This window comes from Anomaloglossus baeobatrachus, chromosome 11, assembly GCF_048569485.1.
Source record: "Anomaloglossus baeobatrachus isolate aAnoBae1 chromosome 11, aAnoBae1.hap1, whole genome shotgun sequence".
Taxonomy (NCBI): Eukaryota; Metazoa; Chordata; class Amphibia; order Anura; family Aromobatidae; genus Anomaloglossus; species Anomaloglossus baeobatrachus.
Genome location: NC_134363.1, coordinates 112,518,466 through 112,536,994, shown reverse-complemented (window position 1 = coordinate 112,536,994; position 18,529 = coordinate 112,518,466).

Genomic DNA, 18,529 nt, shown 5'->3' with positions numbered 1-18,529 from the left:
GGAGTCCTGCGACAGTATATGACATTAAGGTTATGAAGAAGTTCCTGTGAAAGCATGTCTGCAGCAGTCTTCTGTTCCTGCATGCATTCACGGGTTGCGATACCACTTCCGAGGTTTTTGGAAACGGAAAAAAACTCGGTCTACACAAGGTTTCGAAGGGAGACTCTGTCTTAAATAGCTGTGCTAAAATGTTTTCCACACCCAAGAAAAACATAGCTGAGATTGAAAACGCTGGGTGTAAAGCGATGGTGACATTGTTTGGAGGCAAACCTGGAGACAATCTGTCTGCAATGAGATTTTCTACTCTCTGCAAAAAAAGTTGGCTCCACCAAAATCTTTGTTACACCTGAACGACTGCAACCAACCTCCTCTACAACAAAGTATCATGCCCTTCGGAGTTACCTCCAAGTGATGCTTTGGATGGACAATGGAGAGGTCATGGACACTACTGAATGGGGATGGGAATTGCAGAACAGTCTAGGTCCAGTGATGATGGATACTTCACCCGCGCCAGAAACACTTCTGAAAATAATTCACTGCAATTGTTCTCGTGGTTGTAGTACACTTCGGTGCACTTGCAAAAGACACGGACTTACCTGTTCACGGGTATGCGGACCATGTCAAGAAGGGCATTGTGACAATATGAGTGAGGAAGCAATGTCTGATGATGAAAATAGTGACTTTTGACCTGACACGATTATTCAGTGATGAAGTAGGTCTTAAAATGCACTGTGTATTAATTCTATAATTTCTAGAAATGTACATGTATGTCATGACATCATTGATGACGTCATGACCTCGCCTGTCCATGTAGTTAGTATAAAACTTTGTATAAAAATTGTTATATGAAAATATATAGTATAAAAAATGCAAACTCTTCTGTAACCTACAGCTACAGCTTTGAAATAGGGAAATATTCGTTATTTTTAGTGCGATGGCTGTCATTGTCTTATGACGTCATAGTTAGGACCTTTGTAGTGATGATCAATTTTTGGAAAACTTTTAATATGTTGTTCCCCACATATAATAGTAATAAAAAAAAAATCATAAAACGCTTTTTTGGAATTTGTTCCGGGTCAAACCTTATTTTTGGACAATCTGCTTAATGCAGAGACTACTGGTTATTCAGTCCAGTCTGGTGCTATGTCTGGAGTAGTGAGGAGTTAGATGCTGTTGCTACTGCTGGTATTTGTTGCGGAGTTGTGTGCAACTAACTTGTGTTGTTACTTTTCTCCTTTACTTTGTTACTCCTCCCTGTGCACCTTTTTATAGTTTCCTTGTTTTGGTCTTTGGTGTGCATGTGTTGCAGCTTATATCCCCTGTCCGTTGTTTTTTGTTGGTAGGGTGTAGGAGATCTCTGTTCCGGTCTGTTCCTTGGGGTGGTGGGTGTAGTGGTTACATAGTCACCAGGGCCAGTACAGGAGATAGGGAGAGGCTGGGGGCGAGAACTTCACTACCTTCAAGCATAATTCTGTTTAGAGAGAAAGCCTAGGGCACCTCATTATCTTGAGAGTAAGTGGCATTAGCCCCCTGTCCGGTTACTCTACCAAGTGGTCATGCTCGGTGTGACAGTTATACATATTAAAAGAGGACACTATGACATTAAGGATGGCACTTTACATAGTGAGTACAACAAATACTAATGGACTGTGCTATCCATAATAAGGCTAAATTCCTGCATCCGTGTGCAGTGTCAGGTTGTGACACCCACTGCCTTTGATGAAGCTAACATAGTGACACGCGTTGGGCCAGGTCCTCCACCTTTATTTTCAGATAGGGAATCACCATGATATGGATTTTCTGCCTATGAGGCATTGCAGTTGCTGTTCTGACTATTTGGTCACAATGCTGCTTGTAAGATAGAATATCTGTCTCAACGTATACCTATTTATAAGATGGTTATATTTCTGATTCATTATCTGTATTGTTATATATTTTGAACTATCTATGGTGATTCTGGTACAATATTTATTATCTTTGAGAGGATTCATTTTGGATTGGGTCTCATTACTATTGTCTTTGGTGTTTTTTTTTTAATATGTCTGCACTGTGTTGTATTTTGTATGTGTGTTTTTAAACTTTTTCATACACAAATAAAAATCGGATTATATTATACTAATTCAGGAGTGAGTGACTTTTGGTCAAGTGCTTTTCTTGTGATTGATATAGTTGGTTTTGCTTGACAGGTGCACCCCCCTATTCCTGATAAATTTACCGTATAAACTATGGCTGTGCACTTCTAATTGTTTTCTCCAGTGTCAGTGTGCTGACTGATTGTTTTCTCAGAAAAAAAGAGAAAAAGCAGCCAGCACGATCTTAAAATGGCATTGTGACGACATGGACTCTCATGGGTTAAAGTTTCTTAAAATTCAGCCAGACAGCATGATAGATTGTCTATAGACGGGGGAGAAGTCCCTCATTGTTTTTACAAGACTCTTGTTGACTCAATGTAATTGTGTTGGCCACTGAAAGCCAGACGTATTGTTCTCCAGACTTTTCCAGTAACCATTGTATTGTAGTTGTGTATTGATAATGTGATTACCTTAGTAGCCATTGTTGAGTCTGTGACTTGCAGACTCCATGTAGATATCTTCAGTCTTTTTGTAGACATCATTTGGATGAACATTGTCCATGCAGCTTGAGATTCATCCAATGGGAGAGGCACTCTTGTCCAACCAATCGATGAGGACGCAGTGTATCTAAGTGGAAGGCTGTGGCTATAAAAGGGATTTCTTTAAGCCACCAGGGTGTTGATGGATGCTGATGGATCCAGTTTAAGCTCTTTGGAGCTGACTAGAGGATCAGTATATCTTATGGCTTCAATCTAGGGACTCCGGTTCCGGTTGGAGACCATATCCACAGCCTAGGGATTTCGACTCCGGCTGCCAGGATTGTATCATCATACCAGGACTACCTAAGGAGGACACTCAGGTTGGGACAGTTCAGTCACCTGTTACAGACTTTGCAGACCTCAGACAGCTTCCTAAATCTGGCATTATTCTTTTCTCGGTGGGTGCCCGCCAAAAGCGGGGTGCTGCTGGATTTGAGTAAATAGCCCTGGATTTGAGTAAATCTGAGGCATGAACATTCTAAATCCCTGGTGAGCCAGCGGAAGGGTGAGACTCTGTTGCCTGTTACATTTGTGTGTTTTGCTGGTTATGTGTTATGTGCCGTTAATTGTTTGGGGATCCAATAAAGTCTAATTATTGTGATTCCCTCACCCTGTGTTGTCTGAGTAGTGTTACGCCCATGGTTATGGAGGCCGGTGTTCAGTTGGGATGAGCCCTGAGCCATGCTGTCTTTCTAAAGGCGGCGGGTTTTAGCAGACGAGAGCATCCACTGAGCCCTGTGTCTCCACAGGCATGTGTGCCGCCCCGCTCGCAGCAGTCGAGCTGCTCGGATCCGGAACTTCTATGGGTGGCTCGAGGGTCTCTGGACCCAGGGGTCTCACGGTCACTTTGATTAAAAAGGGGGGTGTTTGTAGTGGTGGATGTAGGACATATATGTACGGGCTGAGCCGTATTAAGTTCGTGAAGCCACCCACGGTATGTGGTGAGGTTGGACACCACCGCTGCAGTGACGGGGCACCTGGGGGAGATGTTATGCAGCCAGTTGTTAACCCCTCCGTGGGCAGGGATGGTGGCCCCGGGACCCATTGGGGGTTTGGTGCAGGGAGATGGGCGACCGCAGGGTGCTGGTGTATTCACTATTGAAGGAAACACACGAGTCTCTGGTAAACCAAGGGGATAGTGGTCGGTGCCCGCAGCCGGCTGGTCCCCCACACAGCTGGTGGTCTCCGTCTTTCTCCTGCACCTTTGTGTAATGGTGGACTGCCTATGCTTGCAGCTTCAGGAGACCGCTCCCAGCTGGATGTGGCCTAAGGAGCCTTTGCCTGCAGACACTGACTCGTGGGATCTCTGAGGCCTGGCGGTGGCCTTCTATCCCCCTCGGTGGGCTGTTGTCTTCTAATAGGGACTTTGGGTGGGACAGGACCTCTAGTCCTGGCCTCATTCGGTAAATTAACCGGTTCCAGACGCTTCTGGTCCCGGCTTCAGGGTCCGAGTACCCCACTGTGTGCTCCGGTTTCCGAGTCGGTTCCCCGAGTCAGTACCGGAGGGCCACTACCATGTCCCGGTCCACTTCGGTTCCACCGAGCCGTCTTCCCGGCTCCTGCAGACGGAGACCACCGTCTGCCTCCTAGCCAATGGCACCAGGGCTCCTACCATGGCGCTGCTCAATATGGGGTATTTGCCTCTGCTGGAGCTGTACACAGCTCCAGCCCACATTCCTCTTCCACTTGAACTCTAACCTGATCTGAACTATTTAATTTCCCGCCCCGGGCTGTCCAGACTCCTTAATGGGCGTCTGCCAACCGCCTGGTTCCACCCCCTGGTGTGTCTATGCAGCCCTGAGGGGGGTGACTAGGGTTTTAAAGGTTGGCTGATGTCACCTGTGAGGGAAAGGTGTAGTGCAGGGGCCTATTTGTGACTACCTGGCCCGGTCAGGGTGTCACACATGCATCATATAAAAGTGCAAATTCACAGATTTATTCCAACTGTACTATAATAAAAAAAATTAGATTTTTAGCAAATAATTGATCAATTCTTTGAGCCACCCCTGCCAATGTCACAGCAAATCTCAATAGCACACAGACCCATTGCCTATGTCCTATTCTTTATATTTGGATAGGAACAACACATGCTCCGAGTCCCGCAAATCTCATTCTCGGATTCGTGATTTTCATGGATATGTGAGTGGATCTATGATACTCTAAAGCGGGCTTTATACGCTACGATATATCTAACGAGATGTCGGCGGGTTCACGTCGTAAGTGATGCACATCCGGTATCGTTAGTGATATTGTAGCGTGTGACAGCTATGAACGAGCAGAAATACTCACCTTCTCGTTCATCGTTGACACCTCGCTCATTTTCTAAAAATCAAATGTCCTGTTGTTCATTGTTCCCGAGGCAGCACACGTCGCTCCATGTGACACCCCGGGAACGATGAACTGCAGCTTACCTGCGTCCCGCCGGCAATGCTGAAGGAAGGAGGTGGGCGGGATGTTTACGTCCCGCTCATCTCCGCCCCTCCGCTTCTATTGGCCGGCCGCTGTGTGACGTCGCTATGATGCCGAATGTCCCTCCCCCTTCAGGAAGTGGATGTTCGCCGCCCACAGCGAGGTCATTTGGAAGGTAAGTACGTGTGACGGGGGGTTACAACATTGTGCGACATGGGCAAGAAATTGCCCGTGCCACACAAACGATGGGGGCGGGTGCGATCTTAAATACGATCGCACGAGAAATCGACACATGTAAAGCAGCCTTAAGGCTATGTGCCCACGGGAGCTCGTACCTGCGGATATATCCGCAGGTACGGCTGCAGGTTTACCGCAGCTGCCCGCCGGCATCCGCAGCTGTTTTTAGCTGCGGTAGTACAGCGGAATAGCTGCGGTAAACCTGCGGACTTTCATGCGATTTACCTGCGGACGTCCCGGCCTCTATCTCCATAGTGGAAGGCCGGGATTTCCGCAGGTAATTCCGCAGGAATAATTGACATGCAGTTACGTGCGGCTGCGGGACATCCGCAGCATATTCTGCAGCTGCACATAACGCAGCGTGGACACAGACACTCCCCATGTCCCATAGGATAACATGGGGAGTGTCTGTACTTGCTGAAACCTGCGGATTTATCTGGAAAATCCAGATAAATCCGCACGTTTGACGCGGCAAAATCCGCAGAAGCAAGCTCCCGTGGGCACATAGCCTAAGGGGTACTTTGCACACTACCACATCGCTAGCCGATGTTAGAGATGCCGAGCACGATAGTCCCCGCCCCCGTCGCAGATGCGATATCTTGTGATAGCTGCCGTAGCGAACATTATCGCTATGTCAGCTTCACATGCACTTACCTGCGCTGCAACGTCGCTCTTCCAGCGAACCGCCTCCTTCCTAAGGGGGCAGGTCGTGCGGCGTCACAGCGACGTCACACGGCAGGCGGCCAATAGAAGCAGAGGGGCAGAGATGAGCGGGACGTAAACATCCCACCCACCTCCGTCCTTACGCATAGCCGGTGTGAGCCGCGGGACGCAGGTAAGGAGATGTTCCTCGCTCCTGCGGCTTCTCACACAGGGATGTGTGCTGCCGCAGGAACGAGGAACAACATCGTACCTGTCACTGCCGCGACATTATGGAAATGACCGACACTACACTGATGATACGATTTTGCTTTTGCGCTTGTTAATCATATAAAAAACGATTTACACACTCCGATGTCGACAGCGATGTCGGATGTGCGTCACTTTCGATTTGACCCCACTGACATCGCAGCTGTGATATCGTAGTGTGCAAAGTACCCCTAAGAGTCCTTGTGCCATGCACTAAAAGATCTGACAGCACATGGACATATCACACAAATGTGAGAATGTGGCCTAAGGGATTTAACCAATAAGAGAATAACTCCAAGTCACACAGTACAGAATAAACATTTCCATTGAGTGACTTATTGCTGACGATTCATCACATTAGTTTTCTGTTTTTATTTCTCCATCCCGTCAGACCTTCATATTGACACCTTGCAGACACAATTCATTATGTCACACTGATCACTGCAGCCCTAAAAATATCAAGGTCATATATTTTCTATATAAGTTTGCGAGCTGCATAAAAAATGACCCACTCTGCGCCCCTGAAAACAATTATGTACCCCATTATTAAAATATAATTAACCATCCACCATTTAAAATGTAAAGTGATAAATATATCAGCATTGTGCTCCCATTAACTATACTTTCCAAGGCCCAATAAATATAAATTAATTAGTCTCTGTAACTCACCCCCAATTATTTTAAGGTGATGTGCACACATTGCATTTTTGTCTAGGAAAATAAATAGCAGTTTAGAAAAAAAGCAAAGAGAGTGAGATTTCTCAAATAAGATTGTTTTAATTTCATTGCAGATTTCCAGCAGATTCAGATCTGGAGCATGTCACTTCTAGAGATGAGCGAACCGGTCGCGGTTCGGCTCGAGGTTGGTTCGCCGAACGGACCTCCCGTTCGAGTTCGGTTCGTCGAACGTTCGACGAACCGAACTCGAACTGCATAGGAAACAATGGCAGGCAATCACAAACACAGAAAAACACCTAGAAAACACCCTCAAAGGTGTCCAAAAGGTCACAAACAACTCACAACACATGGGAAAGTGACAAGGACATATACTCATGCGAAAACAAAAGAGCTGGACAAGGAAAAAGAGGAGGACACACAGATATATGAGTATATGCAAGGAAACATGCCATTATTGTGCAACTTGAGCCCTGCTCATTCTTGGCTTCCAATCTTGATAAATTGCCTGAGCTCGACACGTACGTCTTGGGGATCTTGTCGTGTCCTGCAGCCAGCGTTCTCTCTGAACCTGTCTTCAGTGCTGCTGTGGGTCTGCTGGCAGATAAGCACACGTGTCTGTCCACTGACAATGTGGATAACAGAGAGCACAAGAGAGAGGTGTTCTATGCCGCGCCAATAGATCACTCCAGAGGATGTTCAGATCAGTGTCACTTTATTGTTGTTCAGGTCGACGCGTTTCTGGGGCATCTGCCCCCTTCATCAGGACCACCAGAAAAAGAATTAACATCCAATCTGCCCAGTTCAGACAGTGTATACAATATATAGACACAGTGACGTCATAGGAACGTCCCTCAAGATAAAAAAACGAGCGGGAAAGACTGCCACGTTGCAGACTGTGACGTCCTAAAATACTTAACATAAAAAATACAAAGATTCATCCACATTTGACACATATTAGTAGATAGCAAACATATATTCCCTTATAAAAAGGACACAAACTATTTTTCATATTTGTGCAAAAAAGAAAAAATAATAAAATAAAGGAACAATCATGGAAAATATGTAAAAAAAAACCATTTTCTTTCAATTGTGAGAGTGAGATATAGAAACATGTGTACCAGTGCACATCATACTTGTCTCATACACCGGACAAGTTAGCGGTCTCCCAAGGAAGGGAGAAGAACCCTCAACCTCATATGTGTATTACACCGCATATATATTAAAGACACGGCATTATAACCTGCCGCCACCAATGCTTCTACGTTTTTCAACCAAAGGCATGAAAGTACAAGTGCTGTGCAACTAGAGAAGAAAAGAAGAATAGAAGCTATATGAAGAACCGCTTCTGATCTGTGAAACCAGACCGCAGTTCAACCAAGGGCAAGACCGTGGGAAAAAAAGCAAGGGAGCATGCGCCGGAGCCCAGTACAGATAATGAGCCGGCACAAGTTCACGGGAGTGCAAGAGCGTGGGAACCAACACCATTACGCATGCTCGGCCACTATCAGTCTCAGTGACACCGCACCAACCTATTAAACCCGTTTAATTTCAGCTCTTTGAGCTGTCCGTGAAGATAATCATGATACCACAATGATCAAACTAAAGTAGAGATAACCGCCACACTCCCAATAGTGATTGAAAAACACACCGCCGATGACACGGCATGTCTCAAAGCCACCCGTGTGGGATGAACAGAAAGAATTAAACATTTCAAACCTAGCCCTAATAAAACTATAAATGGACAGGGCATTAACCAACCCTTATTCAAACCTTCAAATGCAGATACAGGGAAAGTACATGCACGCAAATACAAGAAACAGTAATCCACCAAACAAAAATATGTGAAGAAGCCGCTCATGAGTATATATACTAGGGGAGAGAGAGACACGCTCAGTAGTATAACCATAGCGACTAAACATTATTTCTCCCCCAGAAAAATAGAGGATCGGTCCCCAGAGAAGGCACCACATCCAGGAACGTCTTAAAGCCCACATGACATTAAAAACCTGTCAAACCGGACCAAACATATATAAAAATAAATACATATATATATAAATACACACATATAAAAGGGGTGAGTCTGGTGACCTGATAAAAACTAGTAACACATAAAAACATAAAAAATTATAGCGATAAAACTAGCATAAATGTACACAATAAAAAAATTTTTTTAAAAATAAATATATATGTGAATATATTCAATGAAACAAATCAGTGACCTCATTAAGGCCATGGGGTTTTAAAGTATTGAGTTTGTATATCCAGTATGTTTCTTTTTTATTGAGGGTCTCCATCCTATTTGTAACAAACACCGGTATATGCTCAATCGGGGTAACTTTCAAAGCAATTTTCTTGTCATGGCAAATGGTGGTATGTCGGGACAAACCATGAAGCATATATCCTATTCTAATGTTGTGTCTATGAGAATTGATACGGTTATGCAGGGCTTGAGTCGTCCTCCCTACATATCGTTTATCGCAGTCACATTCAATCAGATAGATAACATAGTCTGATTGACACGTGAGGTGTCCTCGTATAACAAACTCAGTACTTCCAGGACTACATCCAAAACTAACCCGTCCATGCTGGATCGACCTGCAGCACAGACAATTTTTGGTCAGGCACTTGTAGGCACCCATGGGTTTATTTGTCCCTACACAACTCGGTGGACCCCTCAACCTACTAGGGGCCAACTGGTTTTTAATAGTCATGGCCCTGCGAAAGGTAACCCCCGGTCGGGACGGTAACACTCCCTTAAGGTACGGGTCATTACATATTATTGGCCAGTGTTTCCTCAAAATCCCCTTAATGGCCTCTCCATCACAGCTAAAAGTAGTTAAAAAATTGGATGAAAAACTCCCATTAGTGGTGGTAGACACCATTCTAACAGATTCATTGTTGTCAGTACTAGGGGTCACATTCCGCCCCTGAGATCTAGCATCTTGATACGCCTTCTTCACTACCGCAAGCGGATACTTTTTCTCCAAAAATCTCTCTTTTAAAATCTTTGCTTGGTTATTAAAATCATCGTCTAGCGTACAATTCCTCCGTATCCTTTGATATTGATTTTTGGGGACATTAAGTAACCACTTGTCATAGTGGTTACTATTGAAGTTGATATATCCGTTGCCATCGACCTTCTTAAAAAAGGTTTTCGTGAGGAGAGCTCCTTCTGCATGTGAGATGGTGAGGTCCAAAAAATTAATAGAGGTCCTCTCCACAGTGGGGGCAAATTTTAAACCCCAACTATTATTTTCTATTCCTTCCAGGAAACTTAAATAGTTATTATCAGTGTTGTCCCAAATGATGATGATCTATTTATCATTTGGGACAACACTGATAATAACTATCAGGGAAACGGGAAAGGCACGCGTATTTTTGAGAGTGCTTCATGCAAAGCATCTTTTTCTTTTTCAAAAGGGGGCTCAACCGATGCCAGTCAAGTGGGGTGTGTGTGGCCCAGTGAGTGGCAACGAGGGAGACTGTGGTTGGAGTCCCCTCGCTGTGTTTCTAAAAGAACCAAGATGAACAAGTCATGGCTCTCAGAGGACTTTTCTTCCCCGGGGTCAGCCAGGGGACGGGAAAGGCACGCGTATTTTTGAGAGTGCTTCATGCAAAGCATCTTTTTCTTTTTCAAAAGGGGGCTCAACCGATGCCAGTCAAGTGGGGTGTGTGTGGCCCAGTGAGTGGCAACGAGGGAGACTGTGGTTGGAGTCCCCTCGCTGTGTTTCTAAAAGAACCAAGATGAACAAGTCATGGCTCTCAGAGGACTTTTCTTCCCCGGGGTCAGCCAGGGGACGGGAAAGGCACGCGTATTTTTGAGAGTGCTTCATGCAAAGCATCTTTTTCTTTTTCAAAAGGGGGCTCAACCGATGCCAGTCAAGTGGGGTGTGTGTGGCCCAGTGAGTGGCAACGAGGGAGACTGTGGTTGGAGTCCCCTCGCTGTGTTTCTAAAAGAACCAAGATGAACAAGTCATGGCTCTCACAGGACTTTTCTTCCCCGGGGTCAGCCAGGGGACGGGAAAGGCACGCGTATTTTTGAGAGTGCTTCATGCAAAGCATCTTTTTCTTTTTCAAAAGGGGGCTCAACCGATGCCAGTCAAGTGGGGTGTGTGTGGCCCAGTGAGTGGCAACGAGGGAGACTGTGGTTGGAGTCCCCTCGCTGTGTTTCTAAAAGAACCAAGATGAACAAGTCATGGCTCTCAGAGGACTTTTCTTCCCCGGGGTCAGCCAGGGGACGGGAAAGGCACGCGTATTTTTGAGAGTGCTTCATGCAAAGCATCTTTTTCTTTTTCAAAAGGGGGCTCAACCGATGCCAGTCAAGTGGGGTGTGTGTGGCCCAGTGAGTGGCAACGAGGGAGACTGTGGTTGGAGTCCCCTCGCTGTGTTTCTAAAAGAACCAAGATGAACAAGTCATGGCTCTCAGAGGACTTTTCTTCCCCGGGGTCAGCCAGGGGACGGGAAAGGCACGCGTATTTTTGAGAGTGCTTCATGCAAAGCATCTTTTTCTTTTTCAAAAGGGGGCTCAACCGATGCCAGTCAAGTGGGGTGTGTGTGGCCCAGTGAGTGGCAACGAGGGAGACTGTGGTTGGAGTCCCCTCGCTGTGTTTCTAAAAGAACCAAGATGAACAAGTCATGGCTCTCAGAGGACTTTTCTTCCCCGGGGTCAGCCAGGGGACGGGAAAGGCACGCGTATTTTTGAGAGTGCTTCATGCAAAGCATCTTTTTCTTTTTCAAAAGGGGGCTCAACCGATGCCAGTCAAGTGGGGTGTGTGTGGCCCAGTGAGTGGCAACGAGGGAGACTGTGGTTGGAGTCCCCTCGCTGTGTTTCTAAAAGAACCAAGATGAACAAGTCATGGCTCTCAGAGGACTTTTCTTCCCCGGGGTCAGCCAGGGGACGGGAAAGGCACGCGTATTTTTGAGAGTGCTTCATGCAAAGCATCTTTTTCTTTTTCAAAAGGGGGCTCAACCGATGCCAGTCAAGTGGGGTGTGTGTGGCCCAGTGAGTGGCAACGAGGGAGACTGTGGTTGGAGTCCCCTCGCTGTGTTTCTAAAAGAACCAAGATGAACAAGTCATGGCTCTCAGAGGACTTTTCTTCCCCGGGGTCAGCCAGGGGACGGGAAAGGCACGCGTATTTTTGAGAGTGCTTCATGCAAAGCATCTTTTTCTTTTTCAAAAGGGGGCTCAACCGATGCCAGTCAAGTGGGGTGTGTGTGGCCCAGTGAGTGGCAACGAGGGAGACTGTGGTTGGAGTCCCCTCGCTGTGTTTCTAAAAGAACCAAGATGAACAAGTCATGGCTCTCAGAGGACTTTTCTTCCCCGGGGTCAGCCAGGGGACGGGAAAGGCACGCATATTTTTGAGAGTGCTTCATGCAAAGCATCTTTTTCTTTTTCAAAAGGGGGCTCAACCGATGCCAGTCAAGTGGGGTGTGTGTGGCCCAGTGAGTGGCAACGAGGGAGACTGTGGTTGGAGTCCCCTCGCTGTGTTTCTAAAAGAACCAAGATGAACAAGTCATGGCTCTCAGAGGACTTTTCTTCCCCGGGGTCAGCCAGGGGACGGGAAAGGCACGCGTATTTTTGAGAGTGCTTCATGCAAAGCATCTTTTTCTTTTTCAAAAGGGGGCTCAACCGATGCCAGTCAAGTGGGGTGTGTGTGGCCCAGTGAGTGGCAACGAGGGAGACTGTGGTTGGAGTCCCCTCGCTGTGTTTCTAAAAGAACCAAGATGAACAAGTCATGGTTCTCAGAGGACTTTTCTTCCCTGGGGTCAGCCAGGGGACGGGAAAGGCACGCGTATTTTTGAGAGTGCTTCATGCAAAGCATCTTTTTCTTTTTCAAAAGGGGGCTCAACCGATGCCAGTCAAGTGGGGTGTGTGTGGCCCAGTGAGTGGCAATGAGGGAGACTGTGGTTGGAGTCCCCTCGCTGTGTTTCTAAAAGAACCAAGATGAACAAGTCATGGCTCTCAGAGGACTTTTCTTCCCTGGGGTCAGCCAGGGGACGGGAAAGGCACGCGTATTTTTGAGAGTGCTTCATGCAAAGCATCTTTTTCTTTTTCAAAAGGGGGCTCAACCGATGCCAGTCAAGTGGGGTGTGTGTGGCCCAGTGAGTGGCAACGAGGGAGACTGTGGTTGGAGTCCCCTCGCTGTGTTTCTAAAAGAACCAAGATGAACAAGTCATGGCTCTCAGAGGACTTTTCTTCCCCGGGGTCAGCCAGGGGACGGGAAAGGCACGCGTATTTTTGAGAGTGCTTCATGCAAAGCATCTTTTTCTTTTTCAAAAGGGGGCTCAACCGATGCCAGTCAAGTGGGGTGTGTGTGGCCCAGTGAGTGGCAACGAGGGAGACTGTGGTTGGAGTCCCCTCGCTGTGTTATACATGCTTTTAGAAGGGCATGACATGGCTTGGAGGTTGACTTTCATAAAATGCAAACTGTTGGCTACCAAAATGCTGCCTTTCCAACAACTGTGGTTATAGGCAATGAGGAACATACTGATGAAGATGAGACGCAGATACCCGATTGGGATGACAACTTAAATATTCGGTCAGGGCAAGAAGAAACTCGGTCTGAGGGGGAGGGGAGTGCAAACACAACAATTGATGATGAAGTTCTAGATCCCACCTACTGTCAACCCACAGTCAGACACTCGAGGAGGTCAATAGAGGCGGTGGAGGAGGATGCAACCGACGTCGAAGTAACCTGGCGCCTTCCTGGACACAGTCGGAGCACTGGTAGCACGTCTACAACTGCATCCTCAGCCACCACTCTGCCTCTGAGCATTATTCGGGGTGGATCAACAGGTCGCATGGCCTCCAAGCCTTGCCTAGCCTGGTCCTTTTTTGACATAAAAAAAGATCGGCCAAATTATGTGATCTGTAACATTTGCCATGGTTATCTTAGTAGAGGTCAAAACCTCAGCAGTTTGACAACTTCTTCCATGAATCGTCACATGAATAAATATCATATGGCCTGGTGGGAAGCTCACCGTGCTGCAATGCGGCCTAGTGGAGCCAACCATCCACCGCCTGCCCCTTCCAGGGCATCCGCGCGCTCGTCATCTTCTAGGACTGTGGGGACAGCTGTCACACCTGTTTTTCCACCCACAACTTCCACCACTGTAACCGCAACAGGCAGTTTGCTTGGTAGGTCGTCAGTTGGTTTGGAAGGGGAAACAAGTGAGTGTGTACAGCTCTCTCAGACATCGATAGCACCAACTTTGGATGAAGGCAACATCATGTCTCCGCCTGCACTTTCCTCCCAAAGCTGCATTTTTCCAGGGACACCCTACTCAACACCGTCTACACACAGCAGCCAGATCTCTGTCCCTCAGATGTGGTCAAATAAAAGGCCACTTCCTTCGACCCATGACAAAGCGAAGAGGTTGACTCTATCCCTCTGTAAGCTGTTGGCTACAGAAATGCTGCCTTTCCGCCTAGTGGACACACAGGATTTTAGAGACCTTATATCTGTCGCTGTGCCCCAGTACCAGATGCCTAGTCGCCACTACTTCTCTAAGAAAGGTGTGCCCGCGCTACACCAGCATGTCGCACACAATATCACCGCTTCCTTGAGAAACTCTGTGTGTGAACGGGTGAATTTCAGCACCGATACTTGGACCAGTAAGCATGGACAGGGACGTTACATGTCGCTGACTGGGCACTGGGTAACTATGGTGATAGATGGTGAAGGGTCTGCTGCACAAGTCTTGCCGTCCCCACGACTTGTGTGTCAATCCTCTGTCTGTCCAAGTTCCGCCACTGCTTCTGCATCCTCCACCTCATCTGGGTCCTCCACCTCCGCCCCAAGCCTGCCTGGTCAGGCCACCAGCGTTCTCACTGCGCAGAAGGAATCACGCACCCCTCATTACTATGCTGGCAGCAGAGCGCAACGGCATCAGGCGGTCTTTAGCTTGACATGTCTTGGGAATAAGAGTCACACAGCTGAGGAGTTGTGGTCAGCTCTGTGGTCCGAGTTTAATAAATGGTTGTCTCCACTCAACCTGCAGCCTGGTAAGGCCGTGTGCGACAATGCTGCAAACCTGGGTGCGGCCCTTCGCCTGGGCAAGGTGACACACGTGCCTTGTATGGCTCACGTGTTGAACCTTGTTGTCCAGCAATTTTTAACACACTATCCCGGCCTAGATGGCCTTCTGACCAGGGCACGGAAACTGTCTGCAGTGCTCACTTCCGCCGTTCAAGCGCCGCAGCTGAGCGACTTGCATCGCTCCAGAAGTCTTTCGGCCTGCCGGTTCATCGCCTGAAATGCGATGTGGCGACATGCTGGAATTCAACTCTCCACATGTTACAGCGACTGTGGCAGCACCGCAGAGCCCTGGTGCAATACGTCATGACGTATAGCCTGGGCCAACGAGATGCAGAGGTGGGGCAGATCACCCTGATGGAGTGATCTCAGATCACGGACCTATGCACCCTTCTGCACAGTTTCGACATGGCGACGAATATGTTTAGCGCTGACAATGCCATTATCAGCATGACGATTACAGTCATTTACATGCTGGAGCACACGCTAAACACTATTCGGAGTCAGGGGGTGGGACAACAGGAAGGGGAGGAACTACAGGAGGATTCATATGCGCAAGACACAACAACATCACCAAGGTCCAGACGTTCATCATCACCAACGCGGCAGGCATGGGACCATGGGGGACAGGGATCAACAAGGGCGCATGGTAGCAGGCGAGATGTTGAGGAAGGTGCAGGAGGACATGAAGATATGGAGGACGAACTGTCCATGGACATGGAAGACTCAGCTGATGAGGGGGACCTTGGTCAAATTTAAGTTGAAAGAGGTTGGGGGGAGATGACAGAGGAAGAAAGAACGGTTAGCACCTCTATGCCACAAACACAGCGTGGACTTGGTCCGCATGGCTGCGCAAGACACATGAGTGCCTTCTTGTTGCACTACCTCCAACATGACCCTCGTATTGTCAAAATTAGAAGTGATGATGACTACTGGCTTGCCACACTATTAGATCCCCGGGACAAGTCCAAATTTTGTGACATAATTCCACCCATAGAAAGGGACGCACGTATGCAGGAGTATCAGCAGAAGCTGTTACTCGATCTTAGCTCGGCTTTTCCACCAAACAACCGTGCAGGTGAAGGGAGTGATTATCCCAGTTGTAACTTGACAAACATGGGACGGCCTCGTCATCTTCAACAGTCTACCCGTACCAGTAGGACCGTATCTGGTGCTGGTAACAGCAATTTTATGGAATCTTTTCATAATTGTTTTAGACCCTCCTTTGCAAGGCCACCAGAGACATCAAGTGTGTCACATAGTCAACGGATGGAGAGGATGATACAGGAGTATCTCCAAATGAACATCGATGCAATGACTTTGCAAATGGAGCCTTGCTCCTTTTGTGCTTCAAATCTAGAAAAATGTCAAGAGCTCTCCAGTTACGCCTTGAAGATTTTGTCGTGTCCAGCTGCCAGCGTTGTCTCTGAACGTGTCTTCAGTGCTGCTGGGTGTGTGCTGACAGATAAGCGCACGCGTCTGTCCAGTGACAATGTGGACAGACTGACGTTCATCAAAATGAACAAGTCATGGATCCAGAAGGAATTTACTACCCCTGTGTCATCCTGGGGAGAGTAAATGCTTGTGGATTTGGAATGTGCTTGATGCAAATCAAAACATCCTGTTTGCAACTAGGGCACAAGTCCTGCCACTGATGGGGTGTCTGTGTGCCCAATTTGGGGAAAAAAGGTAGACTCCGCTTGGAGTAACCCTTGCTTGCTGTGTTTTTTAAAAATGATACAAGATGAACAGATCTGAAGGCAAGATGAAGGCAACATCATGTCTCCGCCTGCACTTTTCTCACAAACCTGCATTTTTCCAGGGACACCCTACTCAACACCGTCTACAGACAGCAGCCAGATCTCTGTCCCTCAGATGTGGTCAAATAAAAGGCCACTTACTGCGACCCATGACAAAGCTAAGTGGTTGACTCTATCCCTCTGTAAGCTGTTGGCTACCGAAATGCTGCCTTTACGCGTAGTGGACACACAGGATTTTACAGACCTTATGTCTGTCGCTGTGCCCCAGTACCAGATGCCCAATCACCACTGCTTCTCCAAGAAAAGCATGCCCGCGCTACACCAGCATGTCGCACACAACATCACCACTTCCTTGAGAAAATCTGTGTGCGACAGGGTGCATTTCAACACAGATACTTGGACCAGTAAGCATAGACAGGGTCATTACATGTCACTGACTGGGCACTGGCAAACTATGGTGAGAGATGGAGAAGGGTCTGCTGTACAAGTCTTGCCGTCCCCACGAGTTGTTTCAATCCTTGTTCTGTATGTAGAAGTTAATACACTGCTTCTGCCTCTTCAACCTCGTGTGGGTCCTCTACCTTGGCGCAAACCCTGTGTGGTCAGGCCACCCTTCCTTGCAACTGCGCACAAGGACTACCACACACCTCCTTACTATGCTGGCAGCAGAGCTCAATGCCATCAGGCGGTCAAAGTTTTACTTTGAAATGTATGGGAAATGTGAGTCACACCGCTATTACAGAGAATAGTAGTCAGGCAGGGTCAAAACATTAATTGAGGAACAGGAACAGAATGGGACGGCCAGGAAAGAATCAGAAAACAAGCAGAGGTGAAATGCGTATCGGCCAACAAGGTACATAAACAGCAAGCAGGAAAAGTAGTCAGGTAACAAGCACACAAAATCATAAAACTGAACTGGGGGTAAAATTAACCAGAGGTTCATAGCTATGTCTGGCAGTGGTCTGCAGACAGGATGGGCATAAAAAAGGGTGTGGTGTCTTCCCATTGGTTGTAGCTGAATGATGGTATTTCATCTGTGAGATACCCACCAGCTACATTCAGCCAGAGATTCTGCATCTGTCAAGGTAATGCAGCCCAGTGGGTGAGCATAACCTGCGTCCACCTGCGCCGCTGGCATCGACTACTCTCCCATCATCAGCACTATTCATGAAAGGAACACGTTGTCACCTGGCGACCGGAGTACAAATTGACGGAGCGGACTCCGTTGGTGACTTAACAGCCGTGTGCGGCAATGATGCAAACCTGGCTGCGGGCCATCCTCAGGGCAATGTGACACACGTGCCTTTTAGGGCTCACGTGTTGAACCGAATTCGCCAGCAATTTTTAAAACACCATCACGGCCTACATGGCCTTGTGCAGTGGGCACGCTCGCTATGTGCTCACTTCCATCGTGCGCACACAGCAGCTCAACAACTTTCATCACTCCGGAAGTCTTAGGGTCTGGCAGTTAAACGCCGTAAATGCGATGTTTCGACACGCAGGAATTGGAATCTGCACATGTTGCAGCGTGTGTGGCAGCACCGCAGAGCCCTGCTGAAATACGGTAAGACATATAGCCTGGGATAACTTGATCCAGAGGTGGTGCAGATCACGCTGCTGGAGTGGTGTCAGATCAAGGACCTATGCACCCTGCTACACAGTTTTGAAATGTCGACGAAGATGTTTAGCACTGGCAATGTCATTCTCAGCGTGACAATTCTGGTCATCTACATGATGGAGCACACTGTAATTATTATTCGGAGTCAGGTGTTGGGACAAGAGGAAGGGGAGGAAGTACAGGAGGAGTCATATGCGGAAGGGATAACAAGATCTACGAGGTCCAGATGGTCAGCGGCACCTATGCGGCAGTCATGGTGAGGGAGAGGGAT